The sequence below is a fragment of the Dermacentor silvarum genome, chromosome 9 (genome assembly GCF_013339745.2).
Source record: "Dermacentor silvarum isolate Dsil-2018 chromosome 9, BIME_Dsil_1.4, whole genome shotgun sequence".
In the NCBI taxonomy this organism is placed as follows: Eukaryota; Metazoa; Arthropoda; class Arachnida; order Ixodida; family Ixodidae; genus Dermacentor; species Dermacentor silvarum.
The window spans coordinates 51165469-51187889 of record NC_051162.1 but is presented as its reverse complement, the minus strand read 5'-3'; the positions used below and the strand labels follow the sequence as shown (position 1 = coordinate 51187889).

General features: G+C 42.9%; 2 long non-coding RNA genes across 2 annotated transcripts in view; one reads left to right on the top strand and one right to left on the bottom strand.

The window, feature by feature from the left end:
* LOC125939980 (uncharacterized) overlaps positions 1-3641 on the top strand; it is a 34042-nt gene extending 30401 nt beyond the window's left edge. Inside the window, exon 3 of the long non-coding RNA XR_007463220.1 lies at positions 3071-3641. This is a non-coding gene — a long non-coding RNA (uncharacterized LOC125939980). The remainder of the gene's footprint in view (positions 1-3070) is intronic.
* A 7830-nt stretch (positions 3642-11471) lies between these two features.
* Positions 11472-21802, bottom strand: LOC125939981 (uncharacterized). The gene is made up of 3 exons (XR_007463221.1): positions 21707-21802; positions 21455-21538; positions 11472-11546 (listed from the first exon to the last, which is right to left on the bottom strand). It is a non-coding gene; the product is annotated as an uncharacterized LOC125939981 (long non-coding RNA).
* Between the last annotated feature and the right edge of the window lie 619 nt (positions 21803-22421).

The window sequence follows — 22421 nt, the reverse complement described above, 5'->3', positions numbered from 1 at the left end:
ACACCACGGTTCATACGGGCGAGCGGCCATTTGAATGCCATTTGTGCCCTCAGAAATTCTCTCTAAAGTGCACACTGAATGTACACCTGCGCACTCACACAGGGGAGAGGCCATTTCAGTGCCCTTCATGCCCTCGAAGCTTCCCAGATAAGAGTAATTTCAATAGACACTTGCGCACTCACACAGGGGAGAGGCCATTTAAGTGTCCTTCATGCCCTCAGAGCTTCTCATATAAGACCGCATTTAATGATCACATGTTCATCCACACCGGCGATAGGCCATTTCAGTGCCACCTATGTCCAGAGACCTTTTTGCATAGAAGCCAGCTAAATAGCCACCTGTGCCACCACAAGTGAAAGTGACCATTTGAGTTTTAGTTCTGTTTTTAGAGCTTTTTTCGAACAGCTCATTCGATTGTTCCTCCCAGTCGTTGGTCCCATTAAGGTCAAAATAACGGAAGTCGACTGTATTGATATTCTATAAAGAAATTTTACTATTCGAACACCCTTAATATTTAACGAAGTTCCATTTTATTCCAACATGATAATCTAACACAGCTATAGTTTCAGCTTCCTATGGTTAATGGCTTATCTCAGCGAAATTTTCACACACTAAACACACAATACTGAAAGACTTGTAGGTAATATCCAGAGTACTTGTCATTGCACAATATTGCATGACATGCTGTTGTACCATCAATCAAACGTACACAGTAGGAGGAAGAGCGTTGCCAAATCCTCTGTGCCACAAAACTGGGAACACGGAGGGCTGTTGTTCATGTACTCCTTCTGATGCTTTGAGCAATTTCAGTGCAACGTGAAACCAACAAGATTTCTCGTTCTCGGTCACTTATTACGCAGTGACTTTGAATCTGTCAGCAACGGCTCTGCATGTCATATTGTACTTTGATGGTGGCCATTGAAGTTCATTGTCAACACATGTGCTCCTCACTTTGTTTACCCAGATCTATGTTACTGGGAAATAGTGAATGCACTCGCAGTATTATCATATTCTATTTTTAGAATATGTTGTGCTTCTGTTCATGGCTGTACCTTTCATAATTTTCCTTCATCTGCGTGACTGTTATCCTTGGTAGTGTTCTTTGGCACGCAATAAGATGTGCTCTTTTTCTATGAGGCTCATGTTCTCATGGCTTCAAGGTCCTTGCGTGGGTGTTTGTAACCTTGTTTTGCTAATGTTCTTTTCGAGCCTTTTCATTATTTTTTCGCACATAACGGTTTCTTTATAGTAATTGATTGTTTATAGCCTCATATAAAATTCAGTTAGCTGAATGTGTTTTAGTCCACTAAATAAATGACCGTGTTTGGTGAATCTGCATTGTGTATTCTTGTTGATGCAGTGAAACCTTGCTATCTGTATAAACTGGGAAAAAATTTCGAAATCAGCGGAGTTTCGAGATAAGCGAATTCACAAAAATATAAACCCCTGGCGGTGCACAGACCACATGGATCTTTCGAAGTAGGCGTAAGCAGCCGCTAAATTTCTTGCAAAAGCTCAATATGCCGGGACCGGTATTTTCGGTAGATAACTTTTGGGCATATGGACTGGGACTCGGCATCAGAAATGTCGGGTGTCTACGGGGCAACAGCGATCTGTCGGGTGTCTACGGCCAACAGTGCGCGTATCCACCCAAAATAAATCGATTGGGATTATCACCCCAGTGCCGCGATTTTGCAGGCGTACCTTTCACTTGCATATATGCCACTCTTTCATCCACGTTCTTGGCTGGCTTATCCCATTGATAATGCAAGCAGTGTTGCTACGACCACTGACGAAGCGAGATAAGAAACAGCATCAGAAAGGACTGCAAAATGATGGACCTGAACTTCTGAAGAAAATGCCAAAACCATACGAAACATTTGGCGCACCTGTACCATGAATGTGAGCATGCATGTTACAGAGGTATCGCACTTTTGTCACTGATCGCATCATAGACTACATGATGTAATTTTTAGCACTCTTTGACCATCATTGGCCCTTGTGCCATAAAACCTCATTTATCATCATCAGCAGTGTGCAATGCTGTAGTATCGCAGTTCTCTCCTTGAACTGTAACTTGACATTATGTTCATCTGGGAACACGCTGTCCCTTTAATCATTACTGTCATGGTGCACAAACAACTGAAAGTAGTCGTTCTTCAATTGTAAGCTCTTCAGTTGATCGTATGTTCACACGCATTTTGATATGCCTGTAAATAAGCCATGTAAAAAATTTCGACAAATCCCATCTCACGATGACTGTTGGCATTAATGCAATTAGGATTGAAGTATTAACGTAGCGACACCTCATATTGCTGAAGACGGCGTTATTTAGAATCAATTGTGGTCATTCTAAAATTTTTATTGCTTTAGCGATATGTGACATACAATGTCTCCTGCATCAGCCCTCTTTGCTATGAAACTCGCTAGTATCAGTGATGACCGTTATGGCATTACAATGACCGTATGATGACGACGTAGTGATTAAGAAGGAGTGACGTCGATGGAACGAATTAGTGGCATTCTCCAGAACTAACTAGGCGTGATGCTTGCGCTGAGATGAGCCAGCTCTTGCACTGCAAGACAACATTTCCGATTTAGCTGAAGCATTTGCGAAGTTAACATGATCTTCAGTTTATGTCCTTTATGAATGCATTTTTTAAGGTCATTGATATTTTTTATGCTTAGCAAAACAAAATGTGTCGTACTGAAACAGCTCAAATTATGAAAATGTGCACGAACAATGCTGCAGCAGCATCTCCCCGTTAAGCTTGGTTGTCTGTTTAGATTTGAAGCAGAGATGTGCACCATGTATGGTAGACACCAGTTTCAACAAAACGCTTGCTGGTGTAATGTCAGGGTGCATATGCTGCATACACTAATACTACAGTAAATAACCGAGAAAACTAACCACCATTAAATCGTCAACTAGTTGCAATGACGTTTCTCGCTCAAAATTAAAATGCAGTTCAAAACTGCATTGTGTGTAGCAATGCTTGTGGGGCTGGCAACTAAGCTTGAGATTATGTTCATTGTTGATAACACTTTGTTGCCCTCTTTCTTTCTCTAGGTGCATGTCACTGGTGGACGAAGTGCGTCATGTTGTGACCCCCACCGTCTACAGTCTTGATAATGTGCGATGTTACTTTTGATTCCTGGATGATTTAATTTTGTTCTGCTAGGCTCATGTATTTCTTCCTTCTAGGTTCTGGTACATTTAAATCTTTCTTGTAGTTCTTTTTTATTATTCTGTTTCAGCCTTTTCATTATATTTGATGTAGGCATTCCTGTATAGTAGTAATTGATTACTTAGTGTTGACGAAGAGCTCAGTTCACTAAGTCTGTTTGAGTGCAAAAATAACAGTGTTTAGTCAAATGTTTGTGTATTCTTAATTCTTGTTGATATTTTCATCCTTGCACTTGTAGTTTGTAGTCTTTCGGTATCATTAGCATGTTATTATATTTGGTACCTAAAGAGACGTTGAGCGATCACACTTGGAAGTTCATTTGTCACAAACAATGAATACTATAAAACTGCTTGAAAGAAACGAAATCACTGAAAATTTGGCTGTGATCCTGCTAGGTATTTTTAATTATGTTTTTTAATCTGTTTTACAGTTTCCTTCCTTGGCATTTTTCGAATAATCGTCCCCGTTTCTGCATTTTCAGCGGTGAAGCATTAAGCGCAGACTCAAGAAAGTGTTTAATCTACGTTCTGTTGTACAGGATATGGCATGTTCTGATATTGCTTTCTGTATGAAATGTTTAGATATATATATGTATATATACGGAAAATGTGCCTACATAAAATATATGTATTGTTGAGACGACAGTGTTGGGGATATGGATGCAAAGCGCTTTTATGCTAACTGGTACCTTTTTTTTCTGTAGATTGTCTTTCCTGTTTTGGTGTTGCAATTTCACATTTTATTGCATTTGTTGGTGCAAAACAGCCATGTTCTTGCACAGCAGTAAGTGAGACAGGGTTTTTCATACTTTGTGGTTTTCATTATAGCCGTCTTGCATAATCTGTGTGGTTTCCATTTTTGTACACTCATGCATGTGCTTGGCTCTTTGCTGCTCATCAGCAACAAAAGTACTGCAAGGTTTTGATTGGTGTGCTCGTTTTTGCACTGCTTGTCTTGAGTTAAACTAGTTCCTGTGCAGCAAAACAGTATATCTGGGTCAGCCTCCTTGTGAAGTTAGCGTCATTGTTTTCTTCATTGCGCACTTTTTATCTATGAATGTGTTAAGGTTACTCACATCTTTCATGCTTAACAAAACAAAGTATAACACAATAATGTAGCCCAAATAGTGTGAACGAGAGCATTGCTGGAACAATATCAAGACCATAGTATGCAGTTTTAATGAGCGTTGGCATGTTTTTGAAATGTTTTCGATGTCAAGCAGAGGTGTGTACAATTTACTGTAGAACTTTGTTGTAGTAATGTGTTGAACAGCTGCCACGTTATGGTGCATATTCTGCCAAGAAAAATTTTATTTTACAGATTGTTGTGGTAGTAATGATGGAGAGAATAAATACCTGACAATAAACCAACACAATAGTTGTAATAATGTAGCACACTCGACCAAAAGTAACCGGGCTCAGTTCAAAGATGTATCGTGCTAGCATTCTCTCATCAGCAGAGGAACCACATAGGGTGTTGCATCTTCTATTAAAAAGCAGTTGTTGCTCTGGTATGGCCAATAGAAAGGGGACACCAAGTGTATGTTCTTGTGAAGTTAGCAGCCATGTTTTTTACTGAGGGGCTTATCTACCGGACTATTTGTTTTGGCATTGAACTTCAGGTTTCTCAAAACCCTGCATCAGCAGCTTGCATTAATACTGCACTACTTGTCCTCTCACTTTATGATCTTTTAGCAGCGAAGCTGTTTAAGCCAGCCATAATTTGTGGTGAGTAGCAAGGCACTACCAAGAAAATAAAATAAATTTTCATGATTCAAACCCGCGTACCCCTGGTCTCAAAGCGAGCGTCGTAACCACTAGGCTATAGAGCCACGCTTGCAGAGCGTGCATTTATGCAAACCGTATGATTGTGTTCAAGCATCGTCGTCTTCATCCACAGCTGGCGTGCTTGTACACTCGTGCTCTGTGAGGTGAAGAGGTTTTGTGCACTTTGAGAACTAGAGATGCATTCACGGAGGGGGTCTCTTGGAACACGGTGTCGGCACAGTGTCGGTGTTGCAACGCGTAGTGACGGCCATAAGTCTGAGACGTGCAAAAATAAATTATCATCATCAGGAGTAATAAGATGAAAAGTTTGCGCGCACTTCCGGAAAATGCTGGGCAACGATCGCCAAGCTTCGCTGTTTCAAGCGTTGTTCGTCCGAGTGCAAGGTTTTTAGCTATCAATTTTTTCTTTGCAACAATATGTGTGAATTTCACCAACTGGGTCATTGAGTAATCACATATAAATATATTAGGCAAACCAAAAATGATTGACCAGCCGTGTTTTGTTTGGTTTGGCCCAAAATTACCCTGAATACTTTTTGAATGAAGAAAAAAGCGATTGTTTGCATTGGTATCTATATTGTGTTATCTCAATGCCACTTCATAATTTTGTAACCTGTTTTAATTTGTTTTTGCAGCATCGAAGCCTTCCAGCCGTCAAGCTGCAACCACAAAAAGTCAGAAGTCATATCAGAGACGCCGCTACCACTGTAACTTCTGTGATTATAAGACTGATATAATGACTAATCTCAAAGCACACACCACGGTTCATACGGGCGAGCGGCCATTTGAATGCCATTTGTGCCCTCAGAAATTCTCTCTAAAGTGCACACTGAATGTACACCTGCGCACTCACACAGGGGAGAGGCCATTTCAGTGCCCTTCATGCCCTCGAAGCTTCCCAGATAAGAGTAATTTCAATAGACACTTGCGCACTCACACAGGGGAGAGGCCATTTAAGTGTCCTTCATGCCCTCAGAGCTTCTCATATAAGACCGCATTTAATGATCACATGTTCATCCACACCGGCGATAGGCCATTTCAGTGCCACCTATGTCCAGAGACCTTTTTGCATAGAAGCCAGCTAAATAGCCACCTGTGCCACCCCAAGTGAAAGTGACCATTTGAGTTTTAGTTCTGTTTTTAGAGCTTTTTTCGAACAGCTCATTCGATTGTTCCTCCCAGTCGTTGGTCCCATTAAGGTCAAAATAACGGAAGTCGACTGTATTGATATTCTATAAAGAAATTTTACTATTCGAACACCCTTAATATTTAACGAAGTTCCATTTTATTCCAACATGATAATCTAACACAGCTATAGTTTCAGCTTCCTATGGTTAATGGCTTATCTCAGCGAAATTTTCACACACTAAACACACAATACTGAAAGACTTGTAGGTAATATCCAGAGTACTTGTCATTGCACAATATTGCATGACATGCTGTTGTGCCATCAATCAAACGTACACAGTAGGAGGAAGAGCGTTGCCAAATCCTCTGTGCCACAAAACTGGGAACACGGAGGGCTGTTGTTCATGTACTCCTTCTGATGCTTTGAGCAATTTCAGTGCAACGTGAAACCAACAAGATTTCTCGTTCTCGGTCACTTATTACGCAGTGACTTTGAATCTGTCAGCAACGGCTCTGCATGTCATATTGTACTTTGATGGTGGCCATTGAAGTTCATTGTCAACACATGTGCTCCTCACTTTGTTTACCCAGATCTATGTTACTGGGAAATAGTGAATGCACTCGCAGTATTATCATATTCTATTTTTAGAATATGTTGTGCTTCTGTTCATGGCTGTACCTTTCATAATTTTCCTTCATCTGCGTGACTGTTATCCTTGGTAGTGTTCTTTGGCACGCAATAAGATGTGCTCTTTTTCTATGAGGCTCATGTTCTCATGGCTTCAAGGTCCTTGCGTGGGTGTTTGTAACCTTGTTTTGCTAATGTTCTTTTCGAGCCTTTTCATTATTTTTTCGCACATAACGGTTTCTTTATAGTAATTGATTGTTTATAGCCTCATATAAAATTCAGTTAGCTGAATGTGTTTTAGTCCACTAAATAAATGACCGTGTTTGGTGAATCTGCATTGTGTATTCTTGTTGATGCAGTGAAACCTTGCTATCTGTATAAACTGGGAAAAATTTCGAAATCAGCGGAGTTTCGAGATAAGCGAATTCACAAAAATATAAACCCCTGGCGGTGCACAGACCACATGGATCTTTTCGAAGTAGGCGTAAGCAGCCGCTAAATTTCTTGCAAAAGCTCAATATGCCGGGACCGGTATTTTCGGTAGATAACTTTTGGGCATATGGACTGGGACTCGGCATCAGAAATGTCGGGTGTCTACGGGGCAACAGCGATCTGTCGGGTGTCTACGGCCAACAGTGCGCGTATCCACCCAAAATAAATCGATTGGGATTATCACCCCAGTGCCGCGATTTTGCAGGCGTACCTTTCACTTGCATATATGCCACTCTTTCATCCACGTTCTTGGCTGGCTTATCCCATTGATAATGCAAGCAGTGTTGCTACGACCACTGACGAAGCGAGATAAGAAACAGCATCAGAAAGGACTGCAAAATGATGGACCTGAACTTCTGAAGAAAATGCCAAAACCATACGAAACATTTGGCGCACCTGTACCATGAATGTGAGCATGCATGTTACAGAGGTATCGCACTTTTGTCACTGATCGCATCATAGACTACATGATGTAATTTTTAGCACTCTTTGACCATCATTGGCCCTTGTGCCATAAAACCTCATTTATCATCATCAGCAGTGTGCAATGCTGTAGTATCGCAGTTCTCTCCTTGAACTGTAACTTGACATTATGTTCATCTGGGAACACGCTGTCCCTTTAATCATTACTGTCATGGTGCACAAACAACTGAAAGTAGTCGTTCTTCAATTGTAAGCTCTTCAGTTGATCGTATGTTCACACGCATTTTGATATGCCTGTAAATAAGCCATGTAAAAAATTTCGACAAATCCCATCTCACGATGACTGTTGGCATTAATGCAATTAGGATTGAAGTATTAACGTAGCGACACCTCATATTGCTGAAGACGGCGTTATTTAGAATCAATTGTGGTCATTCTAAAATTTTTATTGCTTTAGCGATATGTGACATACAATGTCTCCTGCATCAGCCCTCTTTGCTATGAAACTCGCTAGTATCAGTGATGACCGTTATGGCATTACAATGACCGTATGATGACGACGTAGTGATTAAGAAGGAGTGACGTCGATGGAACGAATTAGTGGCATTCTCCAGAACTAACTAGGCGTGATGCTTGCGCTGAGATGAGCCAGCTCTTGCACTGCAAGACAACATTTCCGATTTAGCTGAAGCATTTGCGAAGTTAACATGATCTTCAGTTTATGTCCTTTATGAATGCATTTTTTAAGGTCATTGATATTTTTTATGCTTAGCAAAACAAAATGTGTCGTACTGAAACAGCTCAAATTATGAAAATGTGCACGAACAATGCTGCAGCAGCATCTCCCCGTTAAGCTTGGTTGTCTGTTTAGATTTGAAGCAGAGATGTGCACCATGTATGGTAGACACCAGTTTCAACAAAACGCTTGCTGGTGTAATGTCAGGGTGCATATGCTGCATACACTAATACTACAGTAAATAACCGAGAAAACTAACCACCATTAAATCGTCAACTAGTTGCAATGACGTTTCTCGCTCAAAATTAAAATGCAGTTCAAAACTGCATTGTGTGTAGCAATGCTTGTGGGGCTGGCAACTAAGCTTGAGATTATGTTCATTGTTGATAACACTTTGTTGCCCTCTTTCTTTCTCTAGGTGCATGTCACTGGTGGACGAAGTGCGTCATGTTGTGACCCCCACCGTCTACAGTCTTGATAATGTGCGATGTTACTTTTGATTCCTGGATGATTTAATTTTGTTCTGCTAGGCTCATGTATTTCTTCCTTCTAGGTTCTGGTACATTTAAATCTTTCTTGTAGTTCTTTTTTATTATTCTGTTTCAGCCTTTTCATTATATTTGATGTAGGCATTCCTGTATAGTAGTAATTGATTACTTAGTGTTGACGAAGAGCTCAGTTCACTAAGTCTGTTGAGTGCAAAAATAACAGTGTTTAGTCAAATGTTTGTGTATTCTTAATTCTTGTTGATATTTTCATCCTTGCACTTGTAGTTTGTAGTCTTTCGGTATCATTAGCATGTTATTGTAGTTTGGTACCTAAAGAGACGTTGAGCGATCACACTTGGAAGTTCATTTGTCACAAACAATGAATACTATAAAACTGCTTGAAAGAAACGAAATCACTGAAAATTTGGCTGTGATCCTGCTAGGTATTTTTAATTATGTTTTTTTAATCTGTTTTACAGTTTCCTTCCTTGGCATTTTTCGAATAATCGTCCCCGTTTCTGCATTTTCAGCGGTGAAGCATTAAGCGCAGACTCAAGAAAGTGTTTAATCTACGTTCTGTTGTACAGGATATGGCATGTTCTGATATTGCTTTCTGTATGAAATGTTTAGATATATATATGTATATATACGAAAAATGTGCCTACATAAAATATATTTATTGTTGAGACGACAGTGTTGGGGATATGGCTGCAAAGCGCTTTTATGCTAACTGGTACCTTTTTTTCCGTAGATTCTCTTTCCTGTTTTGGTGTTGCAATTTCACATTTTATTGCATTTGTTGGTGCAAAACAGCCATGTTCTTGCACAGCAGTAAGTGAGACAGGGTTTTTCATACTTTGTGGTTTTCATTATAGCCGTCTTGCATAATCTGTGTGGTTTCCATTTTTGTACACTCATGCATGTGCTTGGCTCTTTGCTGCTCATCAGCAACAAAAGTACTGCAAGGTTTTGATTGGTGTGCTCGTTTTTGCACTGCTTGTCTTGAGTTAAACTAGTTCCTGTGCAGCAAAACAGTATATCTGGGTCAGCCTCCTTGTGAAGTTAGCGTCATTGTTTTCTTCATTGCGCACTTTTTATCTATGAATGTGTTAAGGTTACTCACATCTTTCATGCTTAACAAAACAAAGTATAACACAATAATGTAGCCCAAATAGTGTGAACGAGAGCATTGCTGGAACAATATCTAGACCATAGTATGCAGTTTTAATGAGCGTTGGCATGTTTTTGAAATGTTTTCGATGTCAAGCAGAGGTGTGTACAATTTACTGTAGAACTTTGTTGTAGTAATGTGTTGAACAGCTGCCACGTTATGGTGCATATTCTGCCAAGAAAAATTTTATTTTACAGATTGTTGTGGTAGTAATGATGGAGAGAATAAATACCTGACAATAAACCAACACAATAGTTGTAATAATGTAGCACACTCGACCAAAAGTAACCGGGCTCAGTTCAAAGATGTATCGTGCTAGCATTCTCTCATCAGCAGAGGAACCACATAGGGTGTTGCATCTTCTATTAAAAAGCAGTTGTTGCTCTTGTATGGCCAATAGAAAGGGGACACCAAGTGTATGTTCTTGTGAAGTTAGCAGCCATGTTTTTTACTGAGGGGCTTATCTACCGGACTATTTGTTTTGGCATTGAACTTCAGGTTTCTCAAAACCCTGCATCAGCAGCTTGCATTAATACTGCACTACTTGTCCTCTCACTTTATGATCTTTTAGCAGCGAAGCTGTTTAAGCCAGCCATAATTTGTGGTGAGTAGCAAGGCACTACCAAGAAAATAAAATAAATTTTCATGATTCAAACCCGCGTACCCCTGGTCTCAAAGCGAGCGTCGTAACCACTAGGCTATAGAGCCACGCTTGCAGAGCGTGCATTTATGCAAACCGTATGATTGTGTTCAAGCATCGTCGTCTTCATCCACAGCTGGCGTGCTTGTACACTCGTGCTCTGTGAGGTGAAGAGGTTTTGTGCACTTTGAGAACTAGAGATGCATTCACGGAGGGGGTCTCTTGGAACACGGTGTCGGCACAGTGTCGGTGTTGCAACGCGTAGTGACGGCCATAAGTCTGAGACGTGCAAAAATAAATTATCATCATCATGAGTAATAAGATGAAAAGTTTGCGCGCACTTCCGGAAAATGCTGGGCAACGATCGCCAAGCTTCGCTGTTTCAAGCGTTGTTCGTCCGAGTGCAAGGTTTTTAGCTATCAATTTTTTCTTTGCAACAATATGTGTGAATTTCACCAACTGGGTCATTGAGTAATCACATATAAATATATTAGGCAAACCAAAAATGATTGACCAGCCGTGTTTTGTTTGGTTTGGCCCAAAATTACCCTGAATACTTTTTGAATGAAGAAAAAAGCGATTGTTTGCATTGGTATCTATATTGTGTTATCTCAATGCCACTTCATAATTTTGTAACCTGTTTTAATTTGTTTTTGCAGCATCGAAGCCTTCCAGCCGTCAAGCTGCAACCACAAAAAGTCAGAAGTCATATCAGAGACGCCGCTACCACTGTAACTTCTGTGATTATAAGACTGATATAATGACTAATCTCAAAGCACACACCACGGTTCATACGGGCGAGCGGCCATTTGAATGCCATTTGTGCCCTCAGAAATTCTCTCTAAAGTGCACACTGAATGTACACCTGCGCACTCACACAGGGGAGAGGCCATTTCAGTGCCCTTCATGCCCTCGAAGCTTCCCAGATAAGAGTAATTTCAATAGACACTTGCGCACTCACACAGGGGAGAGGCCATTTAAGTGTCCTTCATGCCCTCAGAGCTTCTCATATAAGACCGCATTTAATGATCACATGTTCATCCACACCGGCGATAGGCCATTTCAGTGCCACCTATGTCCAGAGACCTTTTTGCATAGAAGCCAGCTAAATAGCCACCTGTGCCACCACAAGTGAAAGTGACCATTTGAGTTTTAGTTCTGTTTTTAGAGCTTTTTTCGAACAGCTCATTCGATTGTTCCTCCCAGTCGTTGGTCCCATTAAGGTCAAAATAACGGAAGTCGACTGTATTGATATTCTATAAAGAAATTTTACTATTCGAACGCCCTTAATATTTAACGAAGTTCCATTTTATTCCAACATGATAATCTAACACAGCTATAGTTTCAGCTTCCTATGGTTAATGGCTTATCTCAGCGAAATTTTCACACACTAAACACACAATACTGAAAGACTTGTAGGTAATATCCAGAGTACTTGTCATTGCACAATATTGCATGACATGCTGTTGTGCCATCAATCAAACGTACACAGTAGGAGGAAGAGCGTTGCCAAATCCTCTGTGCCACAAAACTGGGAACACGGAGGGCTGTTGTTCATGTACTCCTTCTGATGCTTTGAGCAATTTCAGTGCAACGTGAAACCAACAAGATTTCTCGTTCTCGGTCACTTATTACGCAGTGACTTTGAATCTGTCAGCAACGGCTCTGCATGTCATATTGTACTTTGATGGTGGCCATTGAAGTTCATTGTCAACACATGTGCTCCTCACTTTGTTTACCCAGATCTATGTTACTGGGAAATAGTGAATGCACTCGCAGTATTATCATATTCTATTTTTAGAATATGTTGTGCTTCTGTTCATGGCTGTAGCTTCATAATTTTTCTTCGTCTGTGTGACATTTATCTTTGGTGGTATTCTTTGGCACACCATAAGATGTGCTCTTTTTCCGTGAGGCTCATGTTCTCATTGTGTCTAGGTCTTTACATGAGTGTTCTTTTTAACCTTGTTTTGCTAATATTCTTTTCAAGTCTTTTCATTATTTTTTCGCACATGATGGTTTCTTTATAGTAATTGATTGTTTATAGCCTCGAATAAAATTCAGTTAGCTGAATCTGTTTTAGTGCACTAAATAAATGACTGTGTTTGGTGAATCTGCATTGTTAATTCTTGTTGATGCAGTAAAACCCTGCTTATCTGTATAAACTGGAAAAAATTTTGAAATCAGCAGAGTTTCAAGATAAGTGAATTCACAAAAATATAAGCCCCTGGTGGTGCATAGACCACATGGAGCCTTTCGAAGTAGGCGCAAGCAGCCGCTAAATTTCTTGCAAAAGCTCAATATGCCAGGAACGGTATTTTCGGTAGATAACTTTTGGGAGATGGTCTGGGACTCGGCACCCGAGATGTCGGGTGTCTACGGGGCAACAGCAATCTGTCGGGCGTCTACGGCTACCAGTGCACGTATCCCCCCCTAAAATAACTTGACCGGGATTACCACACCAGTGCCGCGATTTTGTAGGCGTACCTTTCACTTGCATATATGCCACTCTTTCATCCACCGTTCTTGGCTGGCTTATCCCATTGATAGTACAAGCAGTATTGCTACGATCACTGACAAAGCAAGAAACAGCATCAGAAAGGACTGCAAAATGACCTGAACTTGTTAAGAAAATGCCAAAACCATACGAAACATTCGGCGCACCTGTACCATGAATGTGAGCATGCATGTTACAGAGGTATCGCGCTCCTCAAAGCCTTTGGCCCTTGTTGCACGGCACTATGTCTGTAGAAGTGGCTATCGCCACAGCATGAAGCAAATCGTTTTGTGGCACAGCAACCCAAATCTTGCTGCTGAGATTCTCAGCCGCGTTTTGGAGTTCGCCGTGAATTCAGCGAAGCAGCAAATTTTCATTCATCAGCTTCTCATTTGTAGGAAGCACAGCCTTGGCCTGAGCACTAGTGAAAAGCGAAGAATGAGCTGGTGTTAACTCAGCCAGGGCTCATGCTTTTTTATTGCGCCAAGAAGGCTCGCAATGTGGGAAATGGTTGCAATTGTGAGCCCCATCTGCAGAGCGCGAATGAAAATATGAAGCTCCTGCACCTACCATGCCTCGATTAGAATCATTGTTCGCACTCTTCTGGCTGGAGAAATGCTTTGACATTTTTACACGCGAGAAATGTATTTTGGTGTATAATTGTCGAATCAAAATGTAGAAACATCAACGTTGTAACAAAAATGCGATTTTTGGGCCTGCAACTCCCTTTAATGAGCCTTTACCCAATGAGATATACGATGGAGTATCAGACAAACATCCTGCACGTAGTTTACATGAAGCCACGCAGTGGCCATTGTATTTTTTTTCTTGGGGGGGGGGGGGGTAAGAGGACAATAGTATACTATGACAGATTATTAGTTGTATTCTCCAGAATTGGCTGAGTGCGTTGCTTGCACTGAGCTGAGCCAGCTCTTGCATTGCAAGGAAACATTTTGGGCTTAGCTTCTCTGTGAAGTTGGCATCATTTTTATGCCAGTTTGCATTATTGCTTAGTTAGTTTTATCAATTTCCCTTTTCACTTTTATTATAGGTATTTATCAGTGAAGGTTATGACATCCTGCGCGCTTAGCAAAGCAAAATTCATCGCAGTGAAACAACTACGAAAATGTACAGAACATTGCTGCAGCAGCGGCATCTTACCATTGTGTTGTGTGTGCTAGATTTGGGGCACACATGTGTACCATGTACGATAGAACCCAGTTTCAGAAATGCAGTGGGTATAGGCTGATGATGATACAGTAAATAGCTCAAAAAACAACTACCGTAAAAGTCCGAGCAAGCGCCCCCACCCGTGCAGGAGCCACCCCCCCCCCCCCTCGCTCCCAACCTCACTGCTAACTGCAATCGTGCTGTTCCGGGAAAGCGCCCCCCCCCCCCCCCCGCTCCACACCAACACTGGCCTGCCACATCCAGTCCACGAAAATAATGGCAAATTCGGCAAATCGCACTGGTGCGCATCGCGGTGCCCCGATCAGCCATTTCATCAAATCATGGTCGCACCCGACGTCCCTAAAGTCCCTAGATAATTTTTTCTAGGGACTTAAGGCACCCCAGTGGGCACACGTGCGCATCGGGCGAACTGCGGCTGGCGGTCTGTAGCTCAGGGACCGCCGGCTGACGGTGAGATCTGCCTCTCACACAGCACAGAGGGTTTCCCTGCGGCACAGCAACGTGACCACTCGGCAACAGAGGAGTGGTCGCGGCTACGCTTTGGCGTCGCCGCTGCTAATCAGTTGCCACCGATATCATCACTAGGCCTTTTCCAGTTCATTTCGAATCTGTAGCAGACGGCACTTCAGAACGAACCGCCGATGCTCCCAAGCAGCAATGTTTTGTTACCGTCGTTGCCGCTTTACCCTCTCCTCGCAATAATTTCACACAATGAAGAAAACAGGCTGATATTTGTGGTGCCACCAGCTGCGATGCGAGCATGGCCGAGCCGCGGTTCGCTGTCCGCCGTCGGTAGCCATGCACTGCAGCTGAGCTTAACTTGTATCGGAACTCTCATTAGTGCTAAACGTTTCACCGTGGACATGGTTATTAATAAAGTGAACATTACGCGTCACTTTACTCTAGCGGACATAATTCTGCCTGGAATAGAAGCTGCATTACCAATGTTCGTTTCGCCGGTCGTGGCGACGCGTCAGTGCAGCGTCAATGCGCTCTTTCTGTAGTTCTTTGGGTGGTTTTGAGAGTGATAAACACCACTAACAAATCTTTGGCTTAATAAAGTTCATGTTCAATAAACTTTTAATGCCATTCCCACTGCACTTTTTTTTGGCGGGAAGTAGCCAGTAGTCTTGTGCTTTGCAGTGTTAAAGGCGCATGTAATGAAGGGCAAAATGTCATCCCAGTTTTTATGGTCCGATGCAACGCTCACCAGTGTGTGGTTGGTACGCTAGGTCAGCCCATCTGTTTGCGGGTGATACGGTGTCGAGTGGCGAAAGCTCTTCTACTACATCGTAGAAGCTCTTCTATGACATCTGCAGTAAACTGACGGTCGCTGATGATGACTCGAGGAGGGCCGTGACGGAGAATCATCGAATTCAGCAGAAAACGGGAAGCTTGACTGGCGGTTGCAGATGGCAAAGCAGCCATCTCACAGTATTGGGTCAGATGGTTGCCACATACGATGGTCCAACGGTTTCCTTTAGATCAGCGGGGAAAGGGACCTATGAGGTCAATTCCAACTTGCTCGAAAGGAGAGCTTGGAGGCGTCGGTGGTCGTAGAAGGCCGGCTGGTGTCGTAGTGAGGTGTTTGTGGGCCTGACGCTGAGCGCAATTGGCCACATACATTTCAGTCGACCGACTCATTCGGGGCCAGTAAAACCGTTCTTGGGCACGATGGAATTTACGCGCGGCTCTTAGATGTCCGGAGGTAGGATCCTCGTTCACGGCCAGTAGAATAGTGGAGCGTAGCTTCTGCAGAACTACAAGAAGGAAGCAGGCACCAGGGGTTGCGAAATTCCTTTTGTAGAGGAGGCCATCACGAACACAATATCCTCGACCCTTTGTGGAGTCATGCGCAGCGTTGAAAAGCGGCTCTAAGCTGAAATCTCACTGCTCCTTCTCAAAGGTCTCTTTATCAGGAAATGCAGGTGCCAAAGAAGCAATCAAATGGTCAAAGTTATCCACATCACAAAGTGTCGTGTTTAGCGGCATTTGCAAAAGGCAGGCAGCGTCAGGGTGTCGGCGACCACTCTTGTATGAAACTGTGAAGTTGTACTCCTGGAGACATAGAGCTCAGCACACGAGTCGACCAGAGGGATCACGAAGTTTGACGAGCCAGCACAATGATAGGTGATCTGTGACGATTGTGAATGGGTGTCCATACAATGAGTGGAAACGTTGCACAGCAAAAATGACCTATAGGCATTCTTCCTCTGTAACGGTGTAGTTGTGTTCATGCTTACTTAACGTATCGACTCGCATAGGCAATGACGTGCTCTTTCCGGTCGCATCGCTGAACAAGGACTCCACCGACCCCCACGCCGCTCGATCGGTGTGGGTCTCTGTCAGTGCGGTTTGGTCGAAATGCCGAAGGATAGGACCCGTCGTCAGTAAGAATTTCAGTTGACGAAAAGAAGCATCGCACTCGTGATTCCACTCAAAAACGGCATCCTTATGCAGAAGACAGGTCAGGGGCTAGGCGACATCAGCAAAAGCAGGTATAAATCGACGGAAATACGAGCAGAGGCCTACGAAGCTATGAAGCTCTTTAACAGACAGAGGAAGCTTAAACTCTTCAACAGCTGCTGTCTTTTGTGGGTCAGGCCTTGTCAACAAGATGGCCAAGCAGCAATGTCTGCCGCTCATCGAAGTGACATTTCTTAGAATTGAGTACTAGGCCGGCGTGTTCGATGCAGTCTAAGACGACTTCCAGGCACCTGTTGGGCTCTTCAAAAGTGCAAGCTCTTCAACACATGCAAATATTTCATTTGAGGCCTCGAAGAATGGTGTCCATAAATCCTTTCAAAAGTCGCGGGTGCGTTGCAAAACCCAAACGGCATGATGTTGAACTCAAAAAGGCCGTCTGGGGTTATAAAGGCCGTCTTTTCTTTGTCTGCCGAGTGCATTGTGATTTGCCAGTACCCCGATCGCAAATCTACAGAAGTAGGATGCCGAATGAAGGCAATCCAATGCATCATCTATCCTTGCAAGAGGGTAAATGTGTTTCTCGGTAATGGAATTGAGACGGTGGTAGTCCACACAAAATCTCCAAGTACCATCTTTCTTTTTCACAAGTATAACTGGAGCAGCCCACAGACTGGATGATTCCTGGATTACTCCTTTCTATAGCATTTCGTGAACTTGTTTGGTGGTACTCGATAGGTGATATGGTGATACTCGATAGGGTTTCTGTCGACTAGGCTGCGCTGACCCCGTGTTAATTCTGTGCTTGGTTCGAGACGCAGGAATGGATGGCGGATTATCCCCCTGGGTGAAGTCGAAGATGTTTAAGTGTCGGAACGTTCATTAAGGTACGGCGCTCATTCGTGCTGATTCACTTGCTGATCATCGGCAGAATCTTTGTCTTCTGAGCAAACTTCAACTCCATTATGAAGAGCATCTGTGAGCACGGCGACTGGCGTCGATCTGTGCTCTTTGAAGGAAGCAAGCTTCATGCCAGCAGGTACCACTGTGTTTTCGGCTGAAAAGTTGACAATCCATAATTTAGGGCGCCGCTGAGCCACAGACAAAAGACAATGTGGTAGAAAAATATTCTTCATGCACGGTAAATACTCAGGCTCTACTGTGGCGTCAAAGGCCTGACGATTGGTAGTAGGGCAGCCCACCGGCACACACACAGCTGACAAAGCAGGCATGAGAGTGTCCTCATAAGCATGAAATGTGCTGTCCTCGCTTGGAGCATCCTGCATGAGCTCGTAAGAAATGCTGCCACTCACAAACATCTCCCTTGTTTGGCAGTCAACGGTGGCACCGCACGCATGTAGGAAATCAATACCTAATAAAACATCATGTGAGGAGCGGGGCAGAATTGTAAATTCAGTCGTGAAAACTTTACCACCCAGTGACACTTGTGTACTTGCAAAAACCAACAGGCTGCAACGAATCCCAGCTCACGCCGCAAAATGTTGCCACTTGATTCCATTGAAATACCACTTTGTGTCCTAATAACCTCTTGAAAGTGAGACTCCTCACAGAAACAACAGCACCAGTGTCCACTAACGCCAGTGTAGACACCATCAACAAGGACTTCCACTTTGTTCTTCAGCATAAACACAGGCGGAGGCATATCTTTCAGCAGCGAATCTCTGGTGACCTCACCTCCATTTGCTGCACTTTCTAGTTTTCCGACCGTGGTGACGTTGAACGACGCCGTGGTGAGGGAGACTGGTGCAATCGGGGAACAGGAGGCGGCGTCACGCTATGGTCAGAGGCAGGTGAGCAGTTCCGGAAGTTTCCTTGCCAAAAATTGCTGCTAGAAGGCGATTGCGCCATAGAAGGCCATTGCGTGTTGGGCGCTCGGGCAGCAAGTTGATCATACTGAGGCATTTGGCGATGAGGACAAAAACGATATATGACCAAGAAAGCCACAGATGTAGCATGACAGAAGCGGACGGCTTCTGCGGTAGTCTTCCGAACTGTCAGACACGTCAGCATGCCTAGGACGAAGGATTGGGTCTTAATGCGGAGCATTGCCAGAGGTGGGGCGTCCAGAGGAACGGGGTAACGAGAGCGAGGTTCGAATCGGCTATCCAAAGAGTAGTGGCTTCTCGATGCCAGTGCGTGTCGGTATTCTGATAAATCCGCGACGTTGACTGACGGTTACCATGCATTCAAAGGTGGAGAAGTAGCCGGAGCTTGCGGAAAGGAGACATCAGGCAGGCGACATGCCATCTCGTTGCGCTTGTCCAGTTCTTCGCGGACAATCTGTTTTATGGTCATTGCCAGGACAAAGAAGAGCTCATATCGGTACTGGCCACAGTGGTAACATTGGCCAATCGGCCAAACTTTGGCGTTATTCGGCGCATCTTCAGTGCCTCGAACGTACAGCAGTGCTTCATGACATCAGACACTGAAGCGAGACTGTCCTTGTCGATCAGGAAATTGTACACATCCTCTACTATGCCCTTGAGCAGGTGCCCGACCTTGTCTTCCTCGGACATTCTTGTGTTAGCTTGCTTGCACAATTTCAAGATCTCCTCGATGTAGGTAGTGCAAGTCTCACCTGGTTGCTGTGCTCTCTGTGCCAGGGTGTGCTCTGTGCATTTCTTTTTTGTGTCCACGTCACCGAAGCATTCCTTTAGCTCATGTACAAAACGTTCCCATGTCGGTAATAATTCCTCGTGATTCTCAAATCACATCGGGGCAGTGTCGGTGAGTGCGAAGACAATGTTGGTTAGTTGGTCGGTAGTGTTACAGTCGTTGGACTTGCTTACTCATTGGTAATGCCTGAGCCACTCATCTACATCTTTCCCTGCAAACACGCGAGGTTCTCGGTAGTAGCGCCACGTACCAGCAGGCATTGATCCCAGAGTGGCAGGCATCGGTCTCTGGGCATCTCCTTCGTTGAACATTTTAACAGGCAAAGGTGGTAGCCTGGCGAGGCGACAACTCCGGTGAAAAATAAATGGCTCCGGGTCCGTCGTTGCTTCAAGTACTCGGCACATTCCACCAAAACTGTTACGACGCGAGAAAAACGGGGTTTATTGAACAGGCTTCGGGGTATGCCTCCGACGGGCAAAAACGTTCTCTTTCTCGTCTTCTCCGCTGACACCCCTTCGTCTTCCACTCATGCGGCTACATTGACTGTAATAATATATACAGGGTGTTTCAGCGAACACTTTCAAAATTTATTTAAGGTTACCTGTGGCAGATAGCCCAATTCTAGTTAATGAGCTGGTCTACTCGAAGAGGCGGACATTACTTGCACAATAAATTGAAACGCATAATCTACTAATTACCAAAAATGTACTAATTAAGTTTTTAACTAATTACCTGATGGCCCATATTGCAATTTACAAATTGTAGCCGTGGAGTTCGCAAGACGGATCCACTTGGAATTAATTCTCAGGATGACACCAGTTTCAAGATATTAATTCCCGAACTTTGCCTTGGCATTACAGTTAATTTTGTGCTTCAATGCAAAAAGCGATGTTTTTTTAAGAACTTAACTGAAACGCCAATGCATTTCTCTGCAATTGTTTGTTATTTAGTGTTTTCCCTGCACTTCCAAGAATGCATTACCACTTCTTTCTGTAATTTCCGCAACGGCCCTGAAAGTATCTGAAAAGAAATAAACACCTAGACCGCAGTATGCAGTTGTAATGACCGTTAAACTTTGGTGTGTTTTTAAATATTCTAGGGAGAGATGTCAAGCAGAGGTGTGTACAATCTACTCTTGAACCCTGTTGTAGTAATGTGTCTAACAGCTGCGATGTCATGATGGACATTCTACCAACTGAAATTTAATTTTACAGAGTTATGCAGTAATAGTGGAGAGAATAAATACCTGCCATAAAACCACAAATAGTAGTAATAACATAGCGCACTCAACCAAAAGTAACTGGTCAGAGTTCAAAGCTGCATCACACTAGCATTCTCATCACCTAAGGAGCCATATACTGTGGTGCATCTCGAATTAAAAAGCAGTTGCTCTTGTAGGGTGAATAGAAAGGGGACACCAAGTGTGTGTATTTGTGAAGCCAGCAGCTATGTTTTTTACTGAGGGGTTTATGTACAGGACTACTTGTTTTGGCATTGAACTTCAGATTTCTTAAAAAGGAAAACTGAAAACCCTGCAACAGCAGCTTGCACTAATAACTCCGTCTCTCAGTTTATGATCTTTTTGCTGTTAAAGGTTTTTCTTGGCAGAACAGTGTCATTTTCACCAACTGACTCATTGATCAAGTAATCACATAGTATTAGGCAAACCAGAAATGATCGACCAGCCGTGCTCTGTTTGTCTGACCCGATATTACACTTAATACTTCATGAATGAAGAAAAAAGTTATTGTTAGCATTGGTATCTATGTTGTGTTATTTCATTGGCATTTCGTAATGTGTTTTAATTTGTTTATGCAGCATCTAGGCCTTCCATCTTTCAAGCTGCAACGATGGAAAGTGAGAAGTCACATCGTGGATGCCGCCACCACTGTGACTTCTGTGACTATAAGACTGATATAATATCTAATCTCAAAGCACACACCATGGTTCATACAGGCGAGCGGCCATTTGAATGCCATTTGTGTCCTCGGAAATTCTCAGTAAAGCGCACACTGAATGATCACCTGCGCACTCACACAGGCGAGAGGCCATTTCAGTGCCCTTCATGCCCTCGGAGCTTCCCACATAAGAGTAGTCTCAAGGTACACCTGCACACTCATACAGGGGCGAGGCCATTTCAGTGCCCTTTGTGCCCGCAAAGCTTCCAATGTAAGAGTAATCTCAACAGACATCTGCGCACTCACACAGGCGAGAGGCCATAGCAGTGCCCTTTATGCCCTCAGAACTTCTTGCGGAAGTCCACTTTCAATGATCACCTGCGCATACACGCCAGCGAGAGGCCATTTTAGTGCCGATTATGCCCCAAGACCTTTATATATAGAAATCAGCTCATTAGGCACCAGTGCCACCACATGTGAAAGTGATATTTTTTTATTTGACTTTATTTTTTCAGTTTTCATTTCAGTTTGAATGTTTCCTTGTAGAAAAAATAAAGAGGATGTTGGGACTAAAGGCATAATACCTGACAGAGGACCCAATGCCCTCATACACAGTTTGTACAGAATTCATATTTATACACTAATATATCAATCAGCAACTTTCACGGTACCCTATCCAGCATGCGAAACAAAATCTATGGCACTGAAAAACCACCACTCTGGACAAAGTAAATATAGAGTACAACAATATGTATAAAGTGAATACAGAATTGGTATGGTTAATATCATGTAATACAATTTGCACTGCCTAACTACAGTAACGTAAGATCTAATGTTCAAGCAGAAAACGATTTAGATTTAGATACAATATGAAAAATGGCACAACTATGTGCAGGTGTATCGTCATAATGTTCATTTCTGTGCTAACCATGAAAACGTATATTTTCTGGCGTTAGCATTTTTTTAACTTGTAGCTTGAAAGCTTTTTCAGGGTAGTTGAAATTAACCTTTTGTTCTAATTTGTTTAATATGCAAGTTGTTTTATTTTGACAAATAAAAGTATGGTTCCCATAATCCGTGTTCTTTGCGTGCG